This window comes from Microchirus variegatus (assembly GCF_963457635.1).
Source record: "Microchirus variegatus genome assembly, chromosome: 14".
NCBI classification, from domain to species: Eukaryota; Metazoa; Chordata; class Actinopteri; order Pleuronectiformes; family Soleidae; genus Microchirus; species Microchirus variegatus.
The window spans coordinates 2,344,179-2,370,409 of NC_139815.1; positions in this window are offsets into that span (position 1 = coordinate 2,344,179).

The following is a 26,231-nucleotide window of genomic DNA, read 5'->3' on the forward strand; positions in this document are numbered from 1 at the left end:
TTGGCAGAGATTTTAACACTTGAGGCTACCCCTCCTCTATTTTGGGGACTGTCATAAGGAGTACAGTGACAAACCCCAGCCCTTGACCTGGCGTGGACTCAAACTGGCGAGCCTTCATTATGTTTAAATTTAGTTATTTACCCCACACAAAAACCTTTTAAAGCTTTGCCACCTACATTTTTACACCCTTGGCTACAACCTATAGAACTGTGGTGCCCCCCACTGGTGGGATGTGGCTTTGTGGGTGGGAAAAAGCAAGCAGACACTTTTTAAAAAGGGTTCCCACATTGAAACAGATCTGAATCAGGTTCACTTTGGTGAAGAAGAAAAAAAATGAAAAGGGGGCATCAGTGAAGCGTTTGTGTCGTGGCCAAATAAGTTAGAAGCAGACGCTGCCTGTTGAGGAGGAGTGTATCATCCTTTCCTGCTGAGCAGTCTCTCCATTTGGCAGCATGAAAACACGACAGCATCCACAGACCCACATGCTGCTCCATCAAGCCTGAGGCCCATCAGTTACCTAAACATAGTAAAGTGTAATACAGTGACACCATATCTAACTGAAATGGAAATAGTCTTGCGACCATCTGTTCTTCAGGCTCACGACCATCTGCCATTTTGTCACCGATCCAGGCTGTAAAATAATAATAATAGTAATAATACCATGTTAACCGAGTGTCAGTTCACACAGATTATCAGGTTACTTTAAATGGAGGCCCCTGCTACAGTCAGAGCTTCGAGGTAGAATATTAATACAGTTCACTTACATAAGAGAGTTTACACGGTAAAGGACAAGCACTGATACTCTGCTGAGTTGGCCCTCTGGTAGTAGTATGATATTTTAAATCCCCTATCAACAAAGATGCACAAAACCTGGCATCTTAAGCTTCTGACACGAGCAAAAGAAAACCCTGAAAGTGTCAGGTTACAGGCACAGAGTGAACGTTTTGTTGCCCTGAAGCTCACACCTGTTTTTGTGTTGTAGAAAAAGACAATTATTGAGTGGGTGTAATTTTTGTGCTCAATAAATCAGGGATAGTACAGTTTAGCTTATTTAAGTGTTTAATGACATGGAGCCAGTGGGACGTAGAGAAACACTGATTTTAGCCATTTAACAAAGGGCAAAGGAAAGAAATCTATATCAGTTTAAGTCTACGATATCTTTAGAGAATGTTTTGTTTCAGGATGAAACTTGAGCTTTTAAACCACTCGGTCTCTCACACCAAAGTCCATTGAGAAAACGAACTATTTAAGCTCGAGAGGACACAGGAGCTGCTGGTCCGCTGCTGCCTCGTGTGGTCAGTCTGTGTCACTGAGGTAAATCAGAATCAAGGATTTCAAACATCGAAGTCATAAAATAACATTTAAATTTCCTAATGAAGGCAGAGATGGAACTTTACCTGCTTGTAGCTATTAGCGTGTGATATATACGTGACAAAATTAATCCGGATCTGTTCAGATGTCGCTGAGATATACACATTTGAACTGATTCAATGGCACTGAACCATGTTATATTGAAAGTGCTGCCAAATAGATAATCTGGATTAAATCTAGACGAAAATTTGTCTGATGGTAGAGTGTTTTGCCCATTGCTAACATATTATAACTTCTGTGATGTCAAAAAAATTTTTTTTATGGAAACATACTTTGGTCATCACCTACCCACCACAAAAAGAAATTCTGAAAAAGAAAACTCTATACTCTAGTTGCTACTAACCAAAGGAGACACTTACAGATACGCTCATAAGCAAAAATGTGAACTATCCCTTTAATCTGTGGAGCCAGATTATACACACATGCAGGTTTTTTTGTTCATCCTTTTGTGATTCTTGTCACTTGATCCCAATTACTATACACAACCTTATCATAGAGTAACAGAATAGTGGCAGGGGGAGGAGCCTCCAGCCTTAAAAGGTCTGTGGGAATACACACACACACACACTTTGTGTCTCTCTTCATTTCTCTCTCCAGTGTTTTAAATGTCATTGACCTGAGGGCAAAGCACATGTACCCATCACTCGTCTATTAGGACACACACACACACACACACGTCAGGTCTCAGTGGACGTCCTCACTCCCTCGTCTCCCCCCGCCTTCACCTCTTCGTCTTTATGTGGGAGCAGACTGGTGGATGTTTCACACTGGGGAAGCTTCTTTTCAGTCTGCGTTTGCTCCAGATGAAAAGGTTAAAGGAGGAATGACTGACATCAATCAGACGCGACACGTTTCCCTCCGATCGGTCGCCTTTTTTTTGGCAGAGTCGTGATTGGCAGGAAAGCAGTCCAGAGTGTTCCGTTCACATCATCTTAAAGGGATACTTCAGCGATTTGAATGTGGCTTTGTATTGCTAGAATAGCAGTAGTATTTTTTAGAAAATGTGCTTCCCTCCCTCAGTTTTTCCCTGACTTGTAGAAAAAATCTGTTTTCCCTTATCCAAATGTGCCCTACTGTGAGTCAAATGACACGTTTTGCATCACAGTAGGGCAAATTTTGAAAATGGAAAACAGATTTTTTTACAACTCAGTGAAAAACTGAGGGAGGGAAGCACATTTTCTAAAAAATACTACTGCTATTCTAGCAATACAAAGCCACATTCAAATCGGTGAAGTATCCCTTTAAAGCCGACCTAGACCGGAAGTTCCAATTAATGCTGTTTTTTAGTGTGTATCTGCGTCATTACCTTGTTTACGAAGCCCAGAAGTTTCAAAACAAACAGTTCAGCCATTGCTGAGAACGCTGTGTTTTATTGTAATCTCGGGCTCAGCGAGATCTCTGAAAAAACCCGGTCCGGTTACGTAAACATTGGTTCTCCTGAACAACAGATCCTCCTGGTCCGGGCACAAGTTCGGGTACATCCAGTTGCGTACATTGAACCGCAGAAGAAGAATAACGTCCATTGTGGAGGTGTTTCACGAGCGACAGTGTCTTCTGACTCTGGGTCTGACTCCGGGTCAAAGGTCGTCAAAGGGACCACGGCGGGGAGTCGTGAAGAAGCTATTTTTAAACACTGGTAAAACAATGTTTTGATAATGAGTAGCAGTGCATCCACCGCTCCAGAAGGGGGAGCTGCGCCTCTCAGAGCGGGTGTGCTGAATATGTCACTTCCGGGCACTGGCCAATCACAAGGCAGTTGGGCCTTGGGAAGGCTCTTCGGCTCGTTTACAGCAACTAGGAGGTTTTTGACCATAACAACAAGTTAATGTATGTAAGTAGACCTCCATAACTAACATATATGTGCAAACAGGACCACTCTATGTGAGCTTTAAAATGCTGATTTTCTCTATGGACCTTGGTGCAGGAGAGTGTGTGCTTTACCAACTTGAGTTTCCAGGTGGAAAAGGTTGCTTTAAGACAAGATAAAGTAGTTAACATGAATTTTAAGATAAGTAATGAACTTATGATGGCACAGATATTTTTGGGGTGAGCCTTTTGTTGAGTGGTAAAATCCGATTTTCCTTGTGTCCCAGCTGGCAGCCATGTTTTCATTGAGGGGTAGATATTAGATATAGCTGACTCAGGTCCTTTAAGACCTGCAATTAACATCCCACCTGAGTGATCCAATCACAAGTGAACTGTGATTAAGTATAGATGTTGAAACCTGACATTAACATGCATCATTGATGGAGTCTGTGGAGTTGTTGAAGTTGTTTTTGTGTGTAGAAAACAAGAGATATCAAGCTCAAAGTGTTCTATTCTACACATTTTTAACGTTTAGTTGCTTTCTGGAAAATAAATTCTGGAAATAAATGCTGTTTTTTTATGAATAAATGTAAGTCTTTTAAAGTGTTCCCACAGTTCAGCATTAGTGTTGAACTCACTGTTCCTGATTCAGCACTTTGACCAGCTGACGACAAACACGGTCAGGCTTTTCTCGTGGGAAACTGCACCTGTTCACTGCTGTTAGGAAGAGCAGCACAGGTGTTCAAGGCCAGGAATGAAAAAGTGACCACACTTCTTATCCAGAGTTAGTGTTTAAATACATATAAACACAAATGGTTAGTTTAATGGCACAGTTTAACAGTGTTACACATACACATTTGGAACAGTTGCTTTCAATTGCAGCATAGCAACATAAAAAATAAACAGAACGATGTGTACGACTGATTATCTAAATAAACCTGAATTTAACAGCTTTGTTGTCTTGCTGCGGGGAGATTGGGGGCTATCTCCACTGCCCCCTAGTGTCTCGTAATGGGAAAACCAGCCTTCAACACAAATGCACATGACCAGGAGAGGGAAAGGGAGGGCGGAGCTAAGACTGTAGTCAGACTATGACAGGCAACCGGACAACTTGCCATGTCAATTTATTGGCCGTGTACATCTGACTCTGACTCTGATTAGTTTCCTGTTGACCTTTATGTCAAGAAAAAAAAACAGTGGAGCAAGTACGACTCCAGTCCGACTAAGTGTATACATGCACGAGTAATCGGATTATGAATCGCATTATTGAGGAGAGGTTATTCCGACTAAGGCTAGCTCAATTTTAGCTGGACTAATATCATTAAGAAAACTCAATTATTGTCTTAGTCTGACTAAAATTGGACTTTTAACATGCATGTAAACACAGTTACGTTCTTTCTTCTTACGTTAGTTCTTCTAACGTTAGTTCTTCTTACGTTAGTTCTTCTTACGTTAGTTCTTAGGTTAGTTCTTACGTTAGTTCTTCTCAAGTTAGTTCTTCTACTAACATAAGAAGAACTGATGTCAGAAGAACTAACGTTACGTTAGTTCTTCTGACATCAGTTCTTCTGACATCAGTTCTTCTTACGTTAGTTCTTCTCACGTTAGTTCTTCTCACGTTAGTTCTTCTCACGTTAGTTCTTCTCATGTTAGTTCTTCTCACGTTAGTTCTCACCTCAGTTCTTCTACTAACGGAAGAAGAACTATCGTTAGTCCTTCTAACGTTAGTTCTTCTAACCTTAATTCTTCTAAAGTTAGTTCTTCTTACATCAGTTCTTGCGCTAGTTCTTCTAACGTTAGTTCTTCTAACGTTCATTTTTGGTTCGCAGAACGTTCCCCTAATTTTCTTTAGTCAAAAGGGTTAGGGTTCATACAACCCTTTATAGAATGTTCTCTTTTGGTTTGAGGATGAACGAGTGAATGAATGAATGTCCTGACCAAAGCTTATCTCTGGGTGTTTTTTCCTGTTTAAATGAAAACATTCCCCCCTGCGTTCCTCACATGTTTTCAGTGAGTTTCAGTGGTTCTTGGTGACACATAGTCAGCTCTGATTACATGTCAGAACCTCATATCACCACATTTCTCTGATGCTTTCATGAAAAATTACGATGCATTGAAGGGAGGTGTGTGTAAACCAGCCCAAAGCATCGACAGATGAGGGTTAATAGCTGCATGTCAAGTGCATAGGGAGTGGTAGGTAGGAAGCTGGGTGTACACGTGTGTGTGTGTGTGTGTGTGCGCGCGTGTGTGTGTGCAGCGACACAAAGGTGACATGAATAGTCGTAAGTGCGATGCACAGTGAGGCTCTGCAAAGAGGAGAGCAGAGGCAGCCAGCATGTCGCTGCTCTGTTGGAAATGATATCATAGCAGGGGTTAAACAGCCACCGTTTACCTTGATTTATAATCCCCACCTCCTCCTCCACCTCCTCCTCCTCCTCTCATTCTCCATATTCCCCACACAGAGGGTGAGGCCTGACTGAGGAGGGAGAGAGGAGGACGAGCACCACGGAGCCAAAGAATGGAAATTAATTAGACCATGAAAAAATAAATCATAATATTAAAGACGAAGGAGTGACTCCAATTGTAGGTTCACACTGGCAGGGAGACAAAAACACAGCGTATTCATCGCGACTGCAGTTGATTTTTCATCACGCTGTTAATGGACACTGCTCTCCCACAATGCAACACAGTCAAGGGGGGGGGGAAAGCGAGAAGCTGCTGTAGACGTTTAACAGAATCAGGGCTGACGTGGAACCAGGCAGACTTTGGTAAACAAGAATTAAAGGCATAATTAATCTGGAAAATGTCATTTGTTTTTAGTAGTCGAACTGTAAAATCACTATACTGTGATGATTAATCTGACATATGTCAATACTGTCAGTCATTAGAATTAGCATGTGCAATAGCTGTACGAGTACTATAACTGTGCAGTATCACAGTATAAAGACAAGTTATACTTATATAATATTCCATTTCTACTCATCAAAAATGTGTTTTATCACATGGGGATGTGTGAGAATATGAGTATAATTCACTCTTGGGTCAAATTTAGGACTGCAATTATTTCATACTTGATTACAAGTGGATTATCTTCAGATGAATTGAGTTATTGTTGGGGCCATAAAATGTTGTATCAAACCTGGACATGATGATGTTATCGAATGTCTTTTTTGTCCACAAACGACTAATTATTCAGTTTTAATAATTTCTTTTGTGATATGGAGCAAAGAAACAAAGAAAATATTCACATTTAAACAGCATCGGCCCGAGGATAGAGCCTTAGGGAACACCAGAGGAGACGGGGGATGAGTGGATGTGTTGACATCAACCAAACCTTCGTACCTCGCAGAGAGATCAGTGTGATTTGAACTTTTCTTATTATTCCTCTCCTCTGATTGGTTCTCTTCCCAGTTCGTCCCACCCCCTAACACTTTCGTCTAGTTTTTATTGGTTAACAAAAGTCTTAGATTTCGTCATAGTTTTAACATAATTAACAATGTTTCCATGGTGGCAGGTAACCTTGGAATCCGATATCGAGGTTGGCAAGGTTTCCAAGTTGGAAATTCCGAGTTCTGACTCCAAATAGTGATGGCATCGGCAGTTCATTTGAGTATACTGAATCACTAGAATCCGTTCATTAAAATGATTTGTTCAAAAGATTCGTTCAGTGCTTAGCAGGAGCCCAGTGCCCTGCTACGTGACTCACCTCCTCCTTGAGTGCAGTACGTTCGCGCCGCGGGTCATTGAGTGAGTGACAGCGCGTACGAGATTCATGTCCTCAGCCACAATTCTCCAGTTCCCTGTGTGTCAGTTCGTTCCTCAGCCACAGTTCACCAGTTCTCTGTGTGTCAGTCCGTTCGCGAATCATGACTGTCAGTGACTGGCAGCGCGAACAAATCACAGCAGCACGGCAGACACAGTTCTTTCTGTGTGTCAGTTCGTTCCTCAGCCACAGTTCACCAGTTCTCTGTGTGTCAGTTCGTTCACGAATCATGACTGAGTCAGTGACTGGCAGCGCGAACAAATCACAGCAGCACGGCAGACACAGTTCTTTCAACTTCACGAGTGATTCACAGAACGCGGCACAGTTCCACTCTCGGCCGCCACGATCGCTGCTGAGCTCAACTGAACTAAGAAAGGAACGAATCAGTTCATGAAGTGATCCCAGTCAGTTCGTTCACTCAAATGATTTGTACTTTCGAACGAATCACTCTTGACCGACACAACACTAACTCCAAATGGAATGTGTAGAATGTTCATGTGCTATGTTGGTTGTTGGCAAAGGGGGCGCTCACACCCCAGTCAGCACCTCACACATGCACACTTCAAAAACTATAAATGGTGAAGTCTTCCTGCCTCTGATAGGACGCTAATTGGACTCAGTTGACACTATTTTTTTTTATGATGATATTGTAGATGAAACAACTTAAGGCAACAGATTCTCAGACAGATTTCCGACAAACATAAACGCTTCCACCAAACATGATCTGTTTCGCTCTGATCCTCCTGTGTTTTTTATCTCAGCTTTGTTTCCACATATTTATCTGTGGTATTATTACAGTCACTACACTCCTGCATTGTTATTACTTAATATTTGTTTCTTCTCCTTCCCTCTTTTTAAAATTATCTGTATCTCTTCTGCTCTTATCTACAGTATATATTTTTCTCTTGGCTGCTGCAACAACCCAATTTCCTCTCAGGGATCATTAAAGTCTGATCTTATCTAATCACATTTTTTTGTTTATTTACTGCGGATAAGGTGTGGGTGTGTGGGTGTGTGCGTATGCAAAGGTTTTAGCTGTGAGACATTAGCAGCATGTGTAGATAACACCGTCCCGTCCACTCGTTCAACTCTATCAGGGCCGATTTGGTGAGTAAATAAGTGTTTGGTGGGTTTTTCTGTCGGTTTGTGGTTTCACTCTGAGAGTCAGGTTTGGTGGAGGATAGAGAGAGAGAGAGAAAGAGGGAGACAGGAGGACAAAGAGGAAGAGCTGGAGACAAAGTGAGATGTCGCCTATCAGGACAGACTTGATGGGATTTTTTAGAAATCTATGAGTCTGATGATGAATGTCTGAAATAGGTTTGTCTGTCCATTGAAAAACCATTTGTTTTCATTAGCTCCGAAATACAAGAGTAAAGTCCACAGTGCAGACAGAAGGTGGGTGGCTTAAAGGAACAGTTTTTGGGGTTTGTTTGTCTTTTTTGAAGTAGTATTGTGGTAATGACTGCACACACCAGTCAGGACAAAAGGTAAATTGGCTTAAATCTATTTTCCGCGTGAGGCTCGAGTTACGTGACTCGACTCGAGTGTGACTTCAGTCTCTAATCTGAGGAATCATTGCTGGAATGACGTTGGTAAAAGTCTCGACTTAACTTTGACTTGAGTCACTTGAGTGACATTTTGTTTTATATGCAATATTTCTCAAATATTGAGGAGATAACTTTGTGATTTGTTTTTTGGAACACAGAAAACAATCATTTTGAAACATTTGAGAACATCATGGAAATACAGTACACTGGATTTAAATGTACAACCAACACCAGCTGACTTCAGCTCAGCCATATTCAAAATATCAACTAATGCAAGGATAAGAACTTATGTGAAATGTGATATAGTAGTTTCATATCTTGGGTTAAACAGGTTTAAAGTGGGTTCCATGGTTCGGCAACACCATCAATTTTGTAAATCCCGACATTAAAATGGAATTGAAATGGCTTAATCTGTCAGAAACATTATTTGAACCTAAACATTATTATTTTGATTGATATAGGTCTAGTGATGGGACAGTATTTGTTTTTAAAACACATGAAACATTTTGGACATTTGAGATCATCGTCATTTTCAGACATTATTTCCCAAACAGCTAATGAATTCATCGATAAAATAATGACCAGATGAATGGATGATGGAAATAACTGAGTTGCAGAGAACTATACTTTGACACACGCAGTGTAGAGAAGATGGTACGACATGAGTCATGCTCTCAGAATAAAAGTGCGACTGTGGTAATGCAAACATCGACACGTTTGTCTTTTTTCAAAATAAATCTGATCTCCATCTGCTTTAACGTCTCTGATATACAGTAATACAGCAGCTCTGTAAGTGCAGGGGAACATGAACAGCTTTGGAATCGGCCATTTCCACACTGAAAGGGTTTGTTCATGTGGAGCTGAGAGTGGACAGAATCAATAAGGCAGGGGGAAAAAATAGGAAAATGACATGGCTCTCTCCAGATGAAAGATCTAATCTCCAATATCCATTTACAGCTCAGGGCCTCGCACTAAAGCAGCAGCAGCTTCAGTTTCAGTAGCATCAGCTTCAGTAGCAGCAGTAACTTCAGCATCAGCTTCAGCAGCAGCACCAGCTTCAGCTTCAGCAACAGTAGCTTCAGCAGATTCAGCTGTAGCTTCAGCAGCAGATTCAGCTGTAGCTTCAGTAGCTTCGATAGCTTCAGCATCACTTTTTTTGTTCTAATATTACGACTTTTTTCTCACAATATGACTCAACTTCTTTCTTGTAATATTGCGACTTTTTTCTCTTTGCATTACATTTTTTGGAACATTACACGTTTTCTCATGTCACGCCCGTATTCTTGTAATATTAGCACTTTTTTTCCTTGAAAGCTTAAATGTTTCCCTTGACTTTGGCCCTAATACTTTGTTGTATTTAAGCTCTTCATTTCTTCCTGATAATAAGCAGAGAAGGAGAAGTGGTTGGTGTGGATTTTCACTGTCCTTCTTCTTTTTCTTCTCATGACACTTTAATTCCTTCGACATATCGTCGTTAGACTTATGACTATTTCCTTTTCATTTTGCTTCGCTCACAGCTCACATGTTAAAGTTGAACGCTGCTGTGTTGCTCTCTGACAAACACTGACGTGCACGTATTAAAGAAGAAGGAAACGCATGACTTTGGCCCGCTGTTGTGGTTTCTCTCCTTCCCTCCTTCCCCTCGCTTCCTCCTTCATCCTTCATCCTTCCCTTCTTCTGAAGGAGCAGCGCCTTTGTAGTCTCCGTCTGCTCTTATCAGTGCTGGCATGAAGCGCTCGCCTCTGCCACTGTCCTCATGTTCTCTGCGAGCTCCCACTTTTGTGTTGCCTAATGAACTCTGACCAAAATTAGACATACTCTTCAACTTTTAAACTGAAGGAGCCCCTTCAATGGTTCCTTTGTGGAGTGCTGCCACTGCTGTGAAGAAGAGGGTGTATGTGTGTGTGTGTGTGTGTGTGTGTAACAGTGGTGGAATGTTTGAGTGGTTTATAAGACAGAATTAAGGCTCGAGCTTCAGGCGACATCCGCACTAATGTGTTTCATTTAAAACTGTGACCAAACATTTATATCACATTATTTGTCAAAACTTGTGTGTGTGTGTAAACGTAACTGTTGCCTAAATTGCTCTTTTTTTGCCTCCTGACATTTGAAGTAAAAATCCATGGTTCTCAAGCTGTGGTGCGTGCACCACCGGTGGTACGTGAGCTTCCTCTGGTGGTGCCTTATCTCGCTAATCCATCTTAATCTAATTTCACTGTCTTTCTCTGTGTGGTTGTATGGCGTGTTGTGATCAATTGAAACAATGTCAATCACGACACCATCTCGACCTTCAACACCAAAGTTGAAATTGAGCATTTAACCCTCTTATGACCATCATGATCAAAAAGTCAAAATTTACGAAACACCAAACTCCCCTCAGTGGAAACACTTGACAAATCTTAAAAATATTGCTTTTATTTGGCTTAAAAACTGTATTGGAAACACAACTATAGTCATATTATAAGATAATGTAACATATTAATATATAAAAAATATTAAAATACACAGTCACCAAATTAATACTGCCATAACAAGTCCAGTTGAGTCTCATCACAACATATACAGTCATGTTCTACAAAGTGGCATTGTTGCCTTGGCATCTGGTCGCCGTGGCAACCACCACCATGCTCCCCCCAAACACACACACACACCAACCTGGCACTAAGCCACTACCCTGATCCTGATTGGCACTCACTGATGACATCATCACTGCCCATCAGTCAACCCTGCTGTTACAGTGTGTGTGTGTGTGTGTGTGTGTGTGTGTGTAAACAATCCATTTGAACAATTATAACTCAGTGCGGCGGCTCTGAAGTGAGTATCACAGAGACATATGGGGAAACGCTAGGACATTAAAGGGACAGTTCAGGGTTGTATCACTGAGGATGTCCTCGGCTTTCCTCTAAACGCTTCATCTTCATCACTTGTACTTGGTGATACAAGCACCATGTTTGACATGTTTGGTGCTTCAGAACCTACTCTTAGAAAAGTACATTATCCACTTGAAAATACAAAATGGCCGCCATTTTTCTGGATGGCTGCCATTGGAAGCAGTTTTTAACGGTGTTTGGACTACATTTTGATTGAATAATCTTATTTTGATGTCAATTCTGCATATTTGTATGGATATTATGATGAGTCAATGGGGATTACACTTTGCCAATATTATTATCGACTTCACCTGATGCACTTTGACAGTGAGAGGGATTTTGAGGTGACTTTATTGAAAAAAGAAAAAAAAAAGGATCTTGAATATTCTATAATAATAGTCCGCATCACCCTGAACAATGATCCATTGAAAAAAATTAGCAAACGTAATAAGGAATAATTTTAATGAATTTTTGAAATTGAGGAAATGATCCCACTTAGGGATTTTGAGGTGACTAATCAATTCCGCAAGTCTGAACACAGCGGGCTCATTTCTGTTGTTTTTTGTCTCAATGACATAGGTCAGAAGTTCAGAGAACACCAAAGGAAAGGCTTCCTTTTCTCAAGAAGTTTTTCTTTGTTCTCTTCTGCAATGTGTGCCCTCTTTCAGTTATACAGGGCTGTTAATAAGCAAGAACAGTGGTATTTAAGTTCCAGGGCCACCACATCTCCAACCATTCAATAAAGCCAGAAGCTTACCATCAGGAAGTTTATGAGCACGTTCATTGAGCCTGATTGAAAAAGCACAAAAGTAATTTTCTGATATAAAATCTATTTAAGTAAGAGTATTTTTTTAAAAAGTTCAATACCTGGCTCTGCTCATCTATGTGTGTCCTTGAGCAAAGACACTTAACCCCATGTTGAAGCATGTGAATGAGTGAAATCTGTGGTGTAAAACAGCTCATCATCGAGACTAGAAAAGCTCTATATAAATAAAGACCATAATAGCAACTCCATTTCTTCTTCTAGTTTTATTTGGTAGTAACAAAGATAGTTAGAGGAAACGTACGACTACTACCACCAACAACAACGATAATAACAATAAGTTGAGTTCAATCCGTTGTGACTGATGTCAGGGATGGTTGCGTCAGTCGACAGACAGACAGAGTGGAACATATCTGTGCAGACGCATGAATGAATGGATATAGATTATTAATCAGGGGGCTTGTGTTGAGAGAGAGAGACGGATATTTTAGGGAGAGCAGATCTGCAGCCGCGGTAAAAAAAAAAAAAAATCTAAACTGATATGGAACATTTTACCATCAGTAACGCAAAGTAAATGACCCATTGACTGCTTTCATTATTCTCGTCTCACATTCCAGACCGACCTGCAGCGCTGAGCCGATTCATCTAACAGTATCTCGGTTAATCACTCACGAGCGTGTGCATTAGACGTAATTATACTGCTGCCATTTTAATAGCACGCAGTTTTTATAAAAAAATAAAATAAATAACTCAGCTTCAGATCAGGCGTTTGAAGCACATTTGTAAAAAAGCCAGGCCTGGTGCACAAATTAAATATTTCTCTGCACACACACATTGTAATGGACACTTGATCTCTGCAGAGGATGATAGTATGAAAATGCACCACAGAAAATATCACATCAAAATAGCAATTTTATACTTAAATTAATCATTTTTTTCCCTCCCTTCTCCGTATCACACTGGCAATGTGTTCAATTTGCTGTTGTTGTGTTTTCCCCCCTCTCTCACTAGGTAGGAGCCGTCAGCGGCAGAAGCAGTATAGCGGTGAACAGTTAATAGTGGCGCTGCAATAACAATAAAATGTCATCAATCTGCGGGCGCCTCCTGCCTCTGTCACACCAAGTTTGTACAGAGTAATGACATTAGAAGCAGAGTAGCAGGCGTGCTGCTCTCTTAAAGGCACCGCACCTCTCTCTCACACACACACACACACACGCGCGCGATAAACAAACAAACAAACAAACAAACATCACGCCCAGGGAGCAAGATGTGGGCGATGAAATCAGGATGGAGAGAAGACGAAGGAGGAGGAGGAGGAACACGGCTCAGAGGAATGGGAGCAGATAAATATTAGTTCCTGCAGCAGACATTTTGATTTTTTTCTCCCCCCCCCTCCCAGAAACTACATTTACAGCTCATTTGTAGAGACATGAGAAGATATGAAACATTCACATCTCCATTTTCCTGAACAAACTATTTCACTTTCACACTATTGTTGCATTAATATCAGCTTTAATCACTTAAATTGTCTCTAAGACAAACTGAAATCACCTCAAATTACATTTCAGAAAAGATAAATGATAATAATTTAAGATTCATACATGAAAGTGCTCAGGAAACTAAAGTTTGTAAAGTGTTCGCTCTCCCACACCAAACTCCATAGAGAAAATCAACGTTTTTTAGCTCACAAGAACACAGGTCCACTGCTGCCTCGTGTGGTCACTTTGTGTCACTGAGGTAAATCTAAACACATTTTTTTCAAACTCTAAAGTCACAAAATAACACATTTAAACTCACTGATGGAGGCAGTGAATTTCAAAAATTCATTAAAATTATTCCTTAAGAGGTTTGCAAATATTTTCAACGGATCCTTGTTCAGGGCGATGCCGACTATTATGAGGGTAAATTTCAAGTCATTCCGAAAGATACTTTTTATTTTTGAGGAGAAAGTCAGCTCACTGTCAAAGTGCATGAGGGCAAATGGATAATTTCCTGAATTTCAAAAATTAATTTAAATTATTCCTTAAGAGGTTTGCAAATATTTTCAACAGATCCTTGTTCAGGGCGATGCCGACTAGTAGGATGGTAAATTTCAAGTCATTCCGAGATACTTTTTGTTTTTGAAAAGAAAGTCAGCTCTTGGTCAGCAAATTGATAATTTCCTGAATTTCAAAAATTCATTCAAATTATTCCTTAAAAGTTTGACCTTTTTTCTGTCCTAAATGCTGACCTTGTCAGTACCAGTAGTCCTCATGGAGACCAGAACCTGGTCCTAATGTGAAACTGGGTTAAGTTAAGGACTAGGATTTGAAATTGTGGTTATGTTTACGGTTAGTGAGAAGGTTTTGTTAAGTCGGTTTCAAATGAATGGAGGATAATTCGGTGTCCCGAGAAGAATAGCTGTACAAACGTGTGTGTGTGTGTGTGTGTGTGCGCGTTCATGCTTGTGCTTCAGCATTGGTCTGTCTGTGTTTTTGGTGCCAGCATGGGCTCATTCATCGGGGTGTTCTGACTAGCATCCATCTGCGTGCCCGCTGCTGACACATTAGCCAAGAGCCTCCATCAGTGACATACCCACTTGGGGGTTTGGGCCTGGAGGGAGGCAGAATATGTGTGTGTGTGTGTGTGTGTGTGTGTGTGTGTGTGTGTGTGTGTGTGTGTGTGTGTGTGTGTGTGTGTGTGTGTGTGTACGAGAATGAGGAAGGCTGAATGAGAGAGAGAGAGAGAGAGGGAGAGGGTGGGGATATGTACTGGCCAGGCGACATTAACCCTGCATTGCCTGAGGCCAAGTCGTGCCACTGATCCTGTTTCTAATTCACCCCTGCTGGCAGCGCTAATGCCAACCACGACCAGTTACCACACAATCTGCTCCGGGGACCGACTGCCCGGCCCTGTTCAGCACGACACCCACTTCTACAATAATCTGGGCTGAGCTCTGAATAATGATCAACATCCTGCTCAGGCCTGCTATCTCATCGTCTCACACACACACAGTGACACAAAAACACTGACTTTTCACAATCAAAAACACACGACATCGTCTTGTTTCACCTAAAAAACTTTACTCTTTATCGGCTCTTTACGTGGATTCACCTTATCTGTGAGTTTAATTAAAAACAGTATGAAGGGTGTTTCAAGTGTAGAATGCATGAAATATGGATGTGGCCACTTTTATTTCAAGGAGCCTCTCAATCAACAATGGAAAAATGATTATTATCTGAGGGAGGGAGGCGGGGGAATCAGATGGTACAGTCTGTGCGAGTGTACGCAGTGCTGTCACTTTTTATTCAAAATTCAATGTTATTTCAAACGTGGGAGGTGCGTTTACATTCGACCCGTGATTATGTGCTCAAAATGCAAATGCTCCCATCTCATTAGCGCCCTATTGCAGTGGCAGTACCCTTCAGAATCCAGCAGAGGGCGCGCAAAAGGTTTCCTCCCACATCATATGACCATCGCAGACTCTGCAGCGCCCCCTGCGTTGGACACAGAGACACAGTGATGGGTCAACATATCGATTTGGTGACGTGTCGTCGTTCCTTCCTCGTGCAATGTGATAATGTCGTTTTATTCGTACCCTAAAGTGATTTGTGAAAACGCTGAGTCATTGTCTAATCCATATAAATAAATAACCTGCGTCAGTTGCTAGCTCCTCCCACTTCTTACTGGCCATAAAGACAACATAAAACATAACTTTTTCATGAAAAGTTAACTTAAGCGTATTCAAATAAAATATTACGCTTCTGACATTATTACATCGAAATAAGGTTAGGGTTAGCATTGGCCTATTGTTATTGCTTAACCTGCCAATTAGTAAAAATGTTGTGTTTTTTTTGTCAGAAACTTGATAAATGTTGCTAAATATAAACGTTTTTTAATGACCATGTATTAAATATTGAGTTTATACATATAATTTTTTATTGAAAATACTAGCAGTGCAGATATAAAATGTAGATTGGAGAGACCGACCATTATCATTGTTCAATAACTTATTAATGATATTAAGCAATTTTATTTTATCATTAAACAGTTATATATTATCAGATGGTAGGGGGAAATGGAAATTGGCTAAATATAATGGCCATTGATTGCTAAAAATTGGTGTCGACTATATAAAAAAAATCCATACTGGTCAAACCCTGCATTTAAAATACCATATTATTTATGTTAAAAACACTTAGAATATAGATAGAAATGATCCCAGCACAGTTATACATAACACCAAAAGGTTAAACACATATATCTGTGTTATACAGCGCTGATAAAAAAGAAAAGTAGAATTATAACCATATAATATTCACTGTGTCCTCTGCTTACTTCACTGTGTTTAGCGCTGCTATTGTAATTAATAATTACACCAGACTCTTTCATGGGAATCAAAGTTATATGTATTTGAGCGAGAGAGATGGAGAGTGGAATGGAATTTCCTCAGGCATTGTTAAGGAACTTAATCCTTTATTTAATCAAGCATAGCCCTTTACACAGAAAAACACACGTGTGCTTTATCCTTCCAGGAACACAGGCGGAGCCACTTAATGCCGGCAAAACACCGCAATAGCACAGGTGACGGTGGAAAATATCTGCACATACTTTTGTTCCCACGTCTATTAGATAAGTATTCAAATGTTTTTTTTTTCATCATCGCTTAATTAATTTACTGACGGATCAAAGCGGAATACAAACGGCTCTCAGTGATCTGAACCGAGCAGGTTCTCAACAAAAGCAACACAAATCAATGTGTGTGTGTTTATATCTTGTATTTGTATCTTTGGGAGGACCTATCAAGACATTTTTGTCTGGGTCCACACAACTTTAAAGGGCTTTTTCAGGTTTAGTAAATGCTTGTATTTATGTCTTTGTGGGGTCCATTAAAAAAATCTTTATGGGGACCTTTTGTCTTGGCCCCACAACTTGAAATAGCTTTTTCAGGCTTAAAACTTGGTTTAAGGATTAGGTTTAGAATTGAGTTTAAATTGAGGTTAGGTTAAGAGATAAGGTTAGGCACTTAGTTGTAGTGATTAAGTGCAAAGGGCTTGGAAATGCATTTTGTCCGTGATGTGTCCTCACTGAGGGTTAGGGGACGTATGTGTGATGGTATTTATGTCTTTACCTGTCTGTGTGGGGACATTATGACCTTGTGGGGACATTATGTCTTGGTCCCACATTTTCAAGGGTTAAGACCTGGTTGAGAATTGGGTTTAGGGTTGGGTTAGGGTAAGGTGCTAGGGAATGTATTGGGTCAATGATGTGTCCTCTAAGATATAACAATGTCTGTGTGTGTGTGTTCTTGTATTTGTTACCTGTTTAGGACCACTAAACACTGACCTTGTCAGGACCTGTAGTCCTCATGGAGACCAAAACCTGGTCCAGAACCTGTAGAACTGGTTAAGTTAAGGACTGATTTGAATTGTGCTTATGTTCAGGTTAGAGATAAGGCTTTTTTTGTCTGTCCATTAAGGACATTTTCTGGCCGTAACACTAACATTGTCAGGATCAGTAGTCTCTGTGGTTAAGAAGGATAATTCCGTTTGTGTTTGTTTTCATCAGTGTTGGTTCATCTGTAGATTTGTCTTTCTCTCAGTGTAACTTCCTGTCCACAGTTTATGACCGATCGATCTCATGTGACCCCGGTGTGGAGGATGGAGCGGCAGAAAATGAGATTAACATGTAAAAATCAGTCAGTTGCTGGTATGTAATACACAGGTGACAAAGCGTGTTAGCCTTAGCAGAGGTCTGTGCTCGCTCTCTGTCTGCTCTTGTTTCAAGTGTAACGCGATGATATACTGATATACTGACAACATATCATCAGAGCTGACTGGGCTGGCAGGAACATACGAAAAACTGTTTTTTGCCACTTTGAAAATGGCTAAGAATATGTTCACTGCATTATGTCACTGTCTGACAACATTTTTGAACAGGAAACTGAAGTTTGCTGAAAGCCCACACCAAATTCCATAGAGAAAATCGTTAATTTTAGCTCCTGGGGACACAGCAGCTGCTGGTCTACTGCTGCCTCATTTCATATCTTTATGTTACTAATTTAAATCTGAACAAAGGATTTCAAACAACAGAAGTCACAAAATAACACAGAACTTACCGATGGCCGAGGCAGCAGTGGATCAACAACTGCTGTGTTCCTGTTTGGTAAAAATGCCGTCATTCTCTATGGACTTTGGTGTAGGAGAGTGAACTGTTTGCAAACCAACACAAACTTCAGTTTTTCTATTGTTTAACGGCGAGTTAAAGCCGCGGTCGTTTTCTGTGAGATGTCGTAGACTTTAGCTGGTGTGGATTTTTATTCACTGAGCCTTTTGTTAAGTGGCTAAAATCTGTTTTTCTTAATGTTCCCTGCTGGCTGCCATATTTTCACTGAGATCTAACCCTCCATGTTTGTGTGTGTGTGTGTATGATGACACGGTGAGAAGAGAGAAGCACAGGGTCTTTCTACACACACACACACACACAATCTATGTAACAGTGGTGGGTGGGGGCTGCATGTCGGTTGCCTTGGAAACACTTCAGTCCAGATAATTATTACTGTAACTGCGTCTGCACACCCCACCTATAACAGCCGTGCATCATAAATTAGACTCACTGAGTGGCAGCCTTCTGTCTGCTCCCTGCTGCCACCCTCTGGGCAGTGGAGGCACTGCAGGACACAACAGGAAGCTTCACCTCTCTCTCTTTCACTTTGTCACAGAAGTAAATAGAGAAAAAAACAGCAACTCTTATGTTTACATTTTTGTCTTTTTAGTAAATATTTTCCAGCACGTCAGTCAAACGCAGACAACAATAACAATCAGTTAAAAACATTAATGGCAGAATGGAAATATGGTATCATGCTGGATCTCTTTAAATATTTACAAAGGCCTTTTCCCACAGCTCCTTCCTAAGTAATCAAAAAACAATTAAATATTCTTCCCCCAGTTTGAAAGTCGCTGTTTTGTTTGTTTTTAAAACAAAAAAGAAGTATTTCAGTGTCTTATAGAAGGAGTTAGGCATTGAATGGTAATTGCAAAGTGAGCGCCCTACTTTTTTTTCCCTCTCTCCCCCTTTTGTGAGAACTGGGAAGGAACAACCAAAAAATGTAACACTAGGAAGAGAGGAGGGAGGGGAGGAGGGCGAATACACAAACAAAAAATAGATTAAAGTAGCATTAGGAATATAAACTAGCAGCCAAAGGAAATAAGATAATTGCCTGACTGCATATTTATCACATCTTTTGTTTTAATAATCATCAGCGAGTGTCCTTTAGTGTGAGCTCAAAGTCGTGTGCTTTTATTGAGCAGGTGATTCTGGGACTTTTTTAATGAGGCTAACGTGGATTCGTTCGTTTACGTTGATAAAACGGGACACGCCAGAAAGATCACGTCTGTGGAGTCTGTCCACTGTCTCTCTCTCTGTCTTCGCCTTGTTGACGTGAGATTCCGTGCAGAACAACGAGTGAGTAAAGTTAAAACAAGAGAGAGCAAATGATTTCTCATTACCGTAACTCCGAGACCGTTTGTGATATCTACAAAATTCAAAAACTATGGACTGGTGATCTGTCCAGGGTGTGACCCCGCCTTTCCCCCATGACCCTCATGTGGAGGATAAAGTGGTAAAAGATGGATGGATGCCGGAAAGCATAAAGCAAATAGAGCTTCAGTTGCACCCATATACTTGTCATTACGGTAGAACCTCAAGTTGACAGACTGGACGCAGCTTTCGCGTTATTCTGCCCCCCACAGTCTGAAGACGTATCTGCATTTAAGGGGTGTCCCATTTCTAAGTGACAAAATAACCCTCAACACTTGGTTTTTTGGTCAGTTAAGATTAAGGGTTGAGCTTGAGGGTTAAGATAGGAATTGGAATTGGCCCATATTTCGTTGAGTTTGGCCAACATGTGAGTGATAAACGCAGACATTTGTTTCACTTCTTTCTTTACAGTTTTTACAGCTTTTCAACGACTTCAATTCTCCTCCTCTGTTTTCACCAATTTGCATCTGACAGGGGAAACGACTCATCAGCCCGTAATGGAGACTTACGCCTTTTTTACGGGTGGCTGCTAAACAGCCGATTTTAATTCAGCTTTTCACCGTGAAGTGTTTTCTGACGGGAGGAGACGAGCGAGTGTGCGACACAGGTCTCTCACCGCACCGCCAATTACCGCCTTAAATCAGCCGCCACTTGTGAGCGCGACTTCAAGTGCAGCGGTCAGATTAGTGTAAGGCAGCAGGTTTGTGAAAAAGCCAAACCTCAACAGAAACACACACAGGGTTTTTCCACGTCTCTGCTCTAAAAACTCTCCGTCTCACTTCCTGCAGCCACTCGCAGACGAGCATTTGCAAAGTTTCAGGCTGTTGGAATGACCTCAGCATTACGATTGTAACTCTGCACAGCAAAACCTTTTAATCATCTGTTGTTGTGTCTGCTGAAATCCCGGTCCATTTCTTTTTCAAAGGACACACACACACACACACACACACACACACACACACACAGGTACACACACATACGGGGGGACACATCTTCTATCCGGGATTCGTGAGCAACTTTAAATTACAACTTCATTTCAAAAGGAAAAAGACGCGGCAGATTCAGGGAGGGAGGGACCTTTGAAAAGTTGACGGCGTCTCGTGTTTAGCAGTTTTACGGCCAGAGGTTTTTCCGCGCGCTCGCTCGCTGCACAGCGCAAATCACAGGTGGGTCTCCTCATTAGGTGCCAATGACAGGCCACATAAAACAGAATCTACTGCTCCCTCCAAAAAGACTCAGCAGACGCCATCACACACCATCACACACCATCCGGCGGGAACCTTTTGGTCCCCCCCCTCCTCTCCCCGCCCGTCCCGTCTCCTGTCTCCTCTTTTCTCTGCCATGCATATTTCAGATCAGGGATGGATGTCAGGAGCTGCGTGGGAATTATTAATCTCAGATTGTGTAGTTGTGGCGAGCTGCTTAAGCATTCATGCTAACAAAGGGCAGCGGAGTCACGCAAACGCAGCTGACAAGGCCCGTCTTTCCATCTCCGTACCTCCACCTGTCTGCTGCCGTCTACACACACACACACTTATTCTTTTTTGTCTCTCACTTCTTTGCCTCTGTCTCTCTCTCTCTCTCGCTCTGACCTTTGGAGCCACTTAGGTTCACAAAACACCTCCAAACAGTTCCTCTCTAATGGCCCACTGCTCAAACAATCGGTAGAACGACCTGAGGAAGATGATTGATCTCTGACAAGCGGCTCGATGCATTCCTGCGAGTCATTAGATCAGCCTGGATGGAGAGAGTGTGTGTGTGTGTGTGAGTGTGTGTGTGTGTGTGTGTGTGTGAGAGAGAGAGACCTATTGGAGAATTGGTACAGATGTGTGTACAACCAGTCCAGGCATTTATCTAATGTCAAAACGTGCAGACAACCTTTAGTCAGAGTTTGATGCTGGAGGAGCTGTGGAATGACAACAACGCTCACATCGGCCAGTACACATACAGACACACACACACACACACACACACACACACACACACACACACACTTTTGCACAGCGATTCGTCTTAGAACTGCATTTACTTCCATTTATTTGGACCGACTTTTAAACAAAGCGTTATTCCTAACATTAACCATAAGTAATGGTGGAGAACTGTGGGTGTGTTCTTGTTTTTAGACCTTTTTTCTGTCATTAACTCTTACCTTGTCAGGACCAGTAGTCCTCACGGAGACCAAAACCTGGTCCTAATGAGGCAGAACCTCGTTTAGAGGAACCAGTTCAGTTCAGGCCCTTTTACTCAACATTTTTTGTGATAGCACCTGATACTTGTGAGGTTCCAACCGAGCCGAGCTGATTTTAAAATGTGACGTCAACAGTGACGCCGGCCACTGATTGGTCAGAGAGTGTCGTCAATGGAAGAGTCATGAGCACGACGTCCAACACAAGAATCAAAGCCAATGTGCACTTGTTTCCAACTGTAGATTAAAGTTATAAAGACTTAAAAATCCCTGCAAATCTCCAACATTTAGCAAAGGAGATGTCTAAAATGTCCATATTTAACAGAGGAATCTGGTGTACTTAGCGACAAGCCGACAATCGTGAGCCCAATCACGACTATGTTCAGTGGTATTTCAGCTCAGTGACTGTCTCTCGGGTCATCCCAGGAAGTACTGACAAATTCTGTGAACAAATCTTTTTAATCCACTGATTCTAATGATTCAATTACACCCAAAACAACAGCTTTACAAGGCACTAGTTTGTGTGTTTTGTGTCGTGTAGAAAAAAACACTTCACTGCAATTTCACGCAGCGGTGCTGTGATGACTCCGTCCACGTTGATGAGGAGTTACGTAGTCATGGAAATCCACGTCAAGCTGAGTTGTTCTCAAATTGTACGACAGGCGCCGTAACCTTAAAGCAGAACTTTGCAAATCTGGTCTCTTTATCACATTTTTCCTCTGCGGAGCTCCCCCTACAGTTTAGGAGTACAAATTCCCACGACACAACCGTAAACCTCCATCCATCGTCTACCTCTTTATAATCACTCTTGTAAAAACTCACCTCTGATGCTCCTCTCTCCTGATCATGTGCACTTGTTTTCAATGGAGTCAGCGAACACAAGTCGTTGAGCCATGTCCAAAGAGCCTTTGATTCTTCTTCCTCGCGTCCTCTGACAATGGTTTTCTCTGCCTCTTTTTCTACGGCTCTGCCATGATGAATATCTAAAATCACGATATCACTGCCTTAATCTTATAGCCGCTAGAGCTTACAGCTGTGAAGCAAGACCTTCTGATTCTGAGGATTCCGGGTCAGCGGCCCTGATCTTGCAAGTCTAGTTTTCCGCTCACAGACAATAGGGGGCAGTGGAGACGGATCCCAAATCTCCTCCCACAACAAGACATTTAACCATCACGATGTTTCTGAAGCTGCACAGATCTGCTTTAACCATCACCACAATTCAAATCTTAACTCAACCAGTGCCTCAGAAAATGAGGTTCTGCCTCATTAGGACCAGGTTTTGGTCTCCATGAGGACGACTGGTCCTGACAAGGTCGGTGTTTATGACAGGAAAAAAAGGTCGTCTGGAATCCATTAGATGTGAATACAGTATAGATTTAATGTGGCTGTAACGTGGGCGCTTAATTTAAACAAATCTTTAAAGAGGAGAAAAGACAAAGATGTGCGTGCACACACACACGCACACACACACACACACGAGCAGTCAGCACTAAAACAATATCATTAGAGCAGCTCAGCGTGGGCAGAGAGAAATGTCTTCTTTAAAGATCCTCTTGTTGTGTTGTCACACTGGGAGATAAGGACGGATTAGACGCTCTGAGCTGAGACACGCAAACAGACTGTTGAACATCGAAGGGATGACACTCACACACACACACACACACACACACGGACAGGGTACTGACTGTACAGTAAAGACTTAAGATAAAGACATGTTCAGGAGAACCACTGAAATGAAGTCCTGGTAGATAAGAAATGCAAAATGGAGTCTTTAGTGATCGGTGCTGACATTGGTGTGAATGTTATTTAGAGTTTGCAGTGTTTGTGGTTGTGGGAACTTACTTTCCGAGTTCGACACTGTTGTGAAAAGGGTTAATAAATCTGAGTTTAGAGAAGAGGGGGAGATAAAACGTGGTAAAAGTGGTCGAAAGAGGATAGATGCTCGTCTCCTCCGTGTTTCCATTGTGGTCACTGAACAGTTGACGTGAAGGGACAGAGTGTATCGGAGCTGCTGGTCCACATCCAGACACTTCCTCCTTCATCTCGTCTGCAGACCACGTCATCATCAGTCCTGACAAACGTTTTTAATCACACGGCTGCAGAGACGTTAAACCTAAAGAGACAGTTGGATACAAAGATGACTGTGTCCAACATCTGAGGACAGAGACCTTTCGTTTCCGTCTTTAAAAAAAACTTTTTCCATAAACATGACATTGTTTAAAAACACACAAAATCCATCCAAACACTGTAGTGCATGATAAGCCTGTATGTGGCGCTGGATTATCTGGATTATTCTGGTACTTTTTGTTTGATATTTGTTTTGTTTTCTTTAACGTGAGTTTTTCGGTTCTCTGTCCAATGAGTTTTATTTTGTAGTTGTGTTTCTTTAACAGATGGATACAAATATATGGAGAGAGAGAGAGAAAGAGAGAGGGGAGATGGTTAGAGATAGAGAAAGAGAGATGGCTGGATGGATGGAGAGAGAGGGATGGATGTCTTGATGGAGGGAGAGAGAGATATATGGATGATGGATAGATTAAAAGACAGAAAGGAGATAAAGAGATAGAGTTAGTTGATGGATGGATGATGATGGATAGAGTGATAAAGGATGGCTAGAGATAGAGAAAGAGAGATGGATGGATGAGAGTGATGGAGAAAGAGAGAGAGAGATGGATGATGGATGGATGAGAGTGGGATGGCTAGAGATCGAGAAAGAGAGATGGATGGATGAGAGTGATGGAGAAAGAGAGAGAGAGATGGATGATGGATGGATGAGAGTGGGATGGCTAGAAATAGAGAAAGAGATGGATGGATGAGAGAGAGGGATTGAAGGATGGTTAGAGATAGAGAGAGATGGGTGGCGTTAGAGAGATGGGTGGATGGATGAGATGAGATAGGATAAATATATAAAGTTAGTTGGCGGATGGATGAATGATGGATGGATAGAGTGATAGAAGACGGATGGATGCTAGAGATAGAGAAAGAGAGATGGGTGGATGGGGAGAGATAGATAAAGAGAGGGATGGATGATGGGTGGATGGAAAGAAGGATGGCTAGAGAAAGAGAGAGGGATGGAGGGATGGATTTAAAGACAGAAAGGTAGAGATAAAGAGAGTGAGTTGATGGATGGATAGAGTGATAAAAGATGGATGTATACAGTAGCTATAAAGATATATAGGTCAACAGATTGATTTATAAACGTGGTTATGGAGAACAAAGATATAACTAGTGATAGAAAAAGACAGATGGACAGAACAATCCAGAGACAAGGACATGAAGACATATAGAGTGAGAGATAGAGACAGAAAGATGGAGATAAAGACAGAGACAGGTAGAAATATTGATTTAGAGACAGACGGTGACGGATAAATACAGTGATGGAGACACAAAGACAGATATTGTGATACAAAGACGAGGTGAAAAGATGGATGTCATGGATGGACGGATGGATGGATGAGGAGAAGGTGCTCGGAAGAACAGAAGGAGAAATCAGCAGACAGAGGGGAAAGCAGGATAAATGAGGGTGAACAGAAAGAGTGAATAATTACAGAGAGGGGGAGAAAAATGAGGTGAAAAAATAGAGGGAGACACCAGATTGAGAGGAGGAGTAGAGAGAGGAGAGGAGAGAGGACATGTTTCTTTGTGTCAAAACACAGGTGATATTCACACGTTCACCGTCGTGTTGTTTGTCCAATTGTTTTCTACGTACACTCTGTCAGAAGGAGATCAAGAGTCAAATGCGTCCTCTTGTCTTTCTCCAGTCTGTCCACTGTGTGTCCTACATGTTAGTCTCACAGTTTCATGAGAAACAGGAAAAACACAAACCCAGGTTTGGTCAAACGTTTGCATCTTAGTCTGTTTAATCTTAGTCTGCATGGATTAATGATGACTTCTGTTTTGATTGTATTTGTTGATGGAAGTCAATTAAGTCTGGACAATATGGGGATATTAAATCTGTACATGGTGACACAAGACTCCTGTCTGACACTGAACGGCTCACAATCACCGGCATTCAGCAATGCTGTCGGTAAATATGCCAGATTTTAGACAATTCCTTTGCTAAATGCTGGAGATAAACGTTATGTTTTCATGGACTTGTACATTTTTTTAATAGTGCTGGGCACGTTAACGTTGTCAACGTTAATGCATGACTCGTTTCCATGACTGACCGGAAAAAGACTTGCGTGTATGTCATGTATACGTGACTCCCGATTGTTAAAATGAGTCTCTAAAGTAACACAGTTTATCATGCCGCGGCACCGGAGTCCAGGCACCGTTTACCAATTAGCTCCGTTAATTGCGTAAGCTCCTTTAGCGCCGTTAGCGCGCCTACAGTCGAACTGGAGCGGTCTGTTTATTAAACGAAAAGAGCAGCGCAACAAATAACCAGCGTACCTGTGTACTGCGT